This window comes from Oxyura jamaicensis, unplaced genomic scaffold (genome assembly GCF_011077185.1).
Source record: "Oxyura jamaicensis isolate SHBP4307 breed ruddy duck unplaced genomic scaffold, BPBGC_Ojam_1.0 oxyUn_random_OJ72935, whole genome shotgun sequence".
Classification (NCBI taxonomy): domain Eukaryota; kingdom Metazoa; phylum Chordata; class Aves; order Anseriformes; family Anatidae; genus Oxyura; species Oxyura jamaicensis.
The window spans coordinates 33-4,667 of NW_023311332.1; the positions used below are offsets into that span (position 1 = coordinate 33).

The 4,635-nt window shown below is 43.8% G+C and overlaps 1 long non-coding RNA gene across 1 annotated transcript; it reads right to left on the reverse strand.

Annotated features, from left to right (window-relative positions):
- Positions 1-480: 480 nt before the first annotated feature.
- LOC118160018 lies at positions 481-2,818 on the reverse strand. The gene is made up of 3 exons (XR_004747304.1): positions 2,785-2,818; positions 1,428-1,491; positions 481-589 (listed from the first exon to the last, which is right to left on the reverse strand). It is a non-coding gene; the product is annotated as an uncharacterized LOC118160018 (long non-coding RNA).
- Between the last annotated feature and the right edge of the window lie 1,817 nt (positions 2,819-4,635).

The following is a 4,635-nucleotide window of genomic DNA, read 5'->3' on the forward strand; positions in this document are numbered from 1 at the left end:
AAGTCACGATGCTTTGTTTTATATAAAATAATTTCTTCATTCTAAGAGTACAGTAAGTCACGATGCTTTGTTTTATATATTCACATAAGTAACTAGCATTATCCTGTGCGTGTTAAGTTCTCTTCTGCTTTAGTTTTCGCATCCACTCATACTCACACCTCTCCATTAGTGCTAATCAAGCCATGTTATGCCATTACTTATCCATTTCCATTTTCCACTCATTCTCTTCAGCTTCTTCTTTACAGCACAGCTGGCAGACAGCACCACTAACCCCACCAGTCACTCCAGCTATTGTCCTGTCCCTCTGCCTTTCTCCTGCCATCTCCAAGCTCCACTGCCTACTTCCAAACTTCCTTCCAGGGTCTCCATATGAGGACTTCCCCTATTTAGCTTTCACCCTAGCTGCCATATACACTCGAAGCAAGAGTCAGGCCCACGTCTCCATTCTCTGCTTTCTCCACATGGTGTTGCTGTGCTAGGACAAAGAGTCCATGGTAAGACTGTTCGTCTTGCTCCTGTATTCTCATGCAGCTTCTGCTCATCAGATCTCTTTAGGGTGGATCTGCAACTGACTTTGCGAGTGATCCTCCTGAAAGAGATTGGAGGCAGCTCAGTTCTCTGCCCTTTTCTCAGCCTGAATCTGATTTTCTTTCTCGGGAAGTGAGTTTGCTGGACCCCTTCGAATTGCTCTTCTCTGAGGAATTCCATGATATTAATTCACATCCAAAATCCAGACAACATGCTCTTTCCAAAAAGATCAGTTACCAAGTGCAACTGATCTGACTTCCAAAATCTTAGCAAGATGTATGCATTGCAACTTAGCTTCATCAGTTGATTGTAGTCTTGAAATGGCAATTCTCATAGACATAAGAAAAAGATTGAAAAACATGTTAAAAACTGCCATGGGAACATCTCAAAATGATTCATGCCTTGAGTTATTTTGACTTGTTAGGGCAGAATGCAAAAGTAGATGATGGCTCTTGTTCTTGCAGACTTATTTTTCATATGCTGCTGTTAACGTCTAAAACTTTGGGGGTCTTCATACAGATTTAACAGCTACCACCCCGTTGTATACGCACCAGCAGATGCTCTTCAGTGACATTGGATCTATTCCAATTCTAAGTGACCACAGCCCCGCAGTTTTAAAGGAACAGAATTAACTTGGAGACTGCTTCTTCCCAAGAAGCCAATCAACAATCAGCCACACTCTGATCATTTAAAATGGGTCTGAATATAGATCATACTTCAATTTAGATGAAAAACAAAGCCTACAAGGAGGATCTGGTGCTGAACTCAGATCTGGGACATTCAGTTTAAATGGTTAATGCATCTTGTGTTTTGTTTCTTTCCTGAAATCCATCATCATACTTAATAATTTAGGTTTGGGACATTTTCCTTTCGTAAGCAGCAGTTTCAGTAGTTCACACCTGGATATTTCAGTTGCTTGTTGTGGGATGGAGAGGTTTTCTCTTACTACACATACAGAACGAGCTCAGGAAAAAAAAAAAAAACAAAAGTAAAACCAAAACCAAAAAGACGCTCATGAGCTACATACAATGCAGGAAGCTACAAACACCTTCTGGCTTTGCGGTCTTCAGCTTAGTCTGGCTAACTTCCTTGACTCTGTCATTCTGGGAAACTTTTCTGACTTGGTTCACAAACAATGAACAGAAGATTGATGGAAACTACTAACATTTATTTTTTGCAATGCAAAATACACAATACACATTTCATCACATATATACTGTGCATATGACTAAAAGCGTCTCCAATCATCCCAGAATTCCCTAAGTGTTCCAAAACTACCATCTGAAAGCACGACCTCGGGGATCATGGCCAGATGGAGCTGTAAGGTGCTCACACCACAGAAGCCTGAGCCGTGCTCACATAAAGGGAGGGAAATGGAGCCAACCACAACCCCCTTTGGCATTCAGTAGCTTACTGCTTCTATTCCCCAGGGCTGTTACGCAACATACCGTGTCCTGCAAACACGTGCTACCCCGCCACCTGCACAGAAATGCAGCTGTTCTCAAAGCAGAGAAGATGGCCCAGAGAAATGGGTTCAAACACTGACAAAGCTTGCCAACACTTCGCAGTGAAATCCTGAGACGAAAGGAAGGTCGGAACAAAGCATCAAGGCATACAAGTGTTCTAGGGGACAATGCCTCCAAGCATCCTGACTGGGACAAGCTGACAAGAAAATCTCCATGGAGAATGAATTGCAGTCAACAAATAGGATGAGAAAGAGCCAACAACCCAGCTGGGAGGCACAACGATTCCAAACTCGGGCAGGGCTCTGAGCTTTGAAAGACGAAAGCAAAAGCAAGCAAGATGCATCTTGTCAGCAGCAACTGAGTGAATCATGAGGAAACAAAACTGTTGCATGAAGAAGGGCCAGAAGCATGTCATCAGGGGCTGCAAGAAACTTCCAAAGCCACTTCTTTCAGTGTCCAGAGGAAAAGGAAAATGGAGGGAATGCTCCAGGAGGATCATGACAGAGTCAGGGAACCATTCCAATTCATGGGAGCTCAGGCAGACAGCGCTTACAGCCAGAGAACCACCGCTGCCTCCATGGGGCCCTTTTGGCTTTCTCTTTGCCAAGGGGCACAAAGGAAAGGACAAATGGCATCTTGAGGAATTTTGCATGAAAAATAAGGACAAAGGGAAGTACCCCTTTGTTTTCCTTGGCAGATCTTTCCAACCTGAGTTGCTGATTTGACATTCTGCACACAAATCTAATCTAGCTACGAGATTATGTGCTTTGATTTTTAAAAACAGATCAACTGGACAGAGTGCATTTCATCCCAAACTGTTTATACAGACATGATCAAATGCATCTACTTCTCCTGTGGAACACAACGGCTGCTTGCCATCCCTGGTACCAAAGAGCAAAGAATACTATACAGAGCTGACTGTCTTTAGCTTGGCGGGACTTAACTGCTCCAGCCAGCATTTCTCCAAAAATCCCCCCTACCTGAAGGCAGCAACAAAGCAGAATGGGTCAAAGCAGTCAGATTTGACATGACGTTCAGCTGTTGGCGGAACAAGATCCCTCTGCCACGCTGGGAGCGGATGCATTCCAAGGACTTTGGCTTGATGGATTGGTTGCTTGGTGGATTTCTGGGTCCTTCACTTAATTGCAGCCCAGACTGCTACCAAAGAACCAGCACTGCTTTGGGAAGCACCCCAAGGGGAACTTGGCTTGGAAGGACTCCCCTGACCCTGCTTGCAGTGAAGACTGGGGAAAAATTCGAGCAAAGTTTCTTTGGCTACCACTTGCTCCCAGGAGATGCCTGACACTGAAACATGGAATTAGACATTAGAGAGTGACTGATTAAGAATAAATAAAATAAATAAAAATATATAGACAACACTCATTGCTTGTGCTGCGCTGGAAAAATACAATGTTACATTTGCGATGTACTGTGCTTGTGCTGCGCTGGGAAAATACAATGCTACATTTTGATGTACTGTGCTTGTGCTGCGCTGGGAAGATGCGAAATGTACGTGCAAATTCAGCATGAGAAGAATGCCCAGAAGGAATAAGGAGGACTAAAAGAAAGTCACACTTGCAAGGTGCCTAGATAACAGGGGGCCCTCGGACCCTGGGAACCAAGACAAACCAACCTTACGGTTTGGACTGAGACCAAGGGCTCAGAGAGCATGCGCAAGAAGATAAGGTGCAAAGTTCAGCTCTGATGAAGACATCTTACTTCATCCCGACGACCACCTGGATGACCACCAGAAAGCACTACGCAAGCGCAGAAGGACTGATAAGATAATTAGCATACGAAGCAGGGCTAGGTGGAGCCAGGAAATGAATATGCATAGGTGTGTTGCAAAACTTAATGCATCTGTAGTATTTTAGGGGATAAGAGAATGCAAGCAAGCAAATTGTTGCGCATGACTTTGGTGGGACTACCCCCGTGCTGCCCAGCGCTGAATAAACATACCTACTTTACAATCTGACACTGCCTGACACTGAATGCCTGACACTGAAACATGGAATTAGACATTAGAGAGTTACTGATTAAGAATAAATATATAGACAACACTCATTGCTTGTGCTGCTCTGGGAAAATACAATGTTACATTTTGATGTACTGTGCTTGTGCTGCTCACAGTTTATGTTATCCTCCCCATCATTGCACTAGGATTAAACCATGAGAAGACAGTACTCTATCCTTCGGAGCACAGAACATGGGTATGGATGGGGAATGGGAAATGGCAGTCTGTAAATCTGGAATCATGTATTACGCAGGAACAACAAGGATTTATTTGTTAAAGCGATACAATTGATGCTCAGGATGTATGTCTTGACACTGAGCAAGGTGTTTGCCACTTTGAAATTCATCCAAATACTAGTCAAAAGACTCTGCTTGTATATATTGGTCAAGGGTGTGTGCGTTTAAGAACTGCTTGTGCTTTTGTAGAAGGAGATAAGGAAAATATAACTCTCCCTAGCAAAAATCATTCAAACTTTTGTATTTGTAACTTTTTAGAATAATTGGGTGTGATTTTATATGTGGCACCAGTGGTATCCCTGAGATGCTGAGAGCTGCTGGCAGGAGAAACCTGCACAGCCCTTGACAAGGTAAGTCTCTGGCTGCAGGGCCACGCAGCTGCACGTCCTGG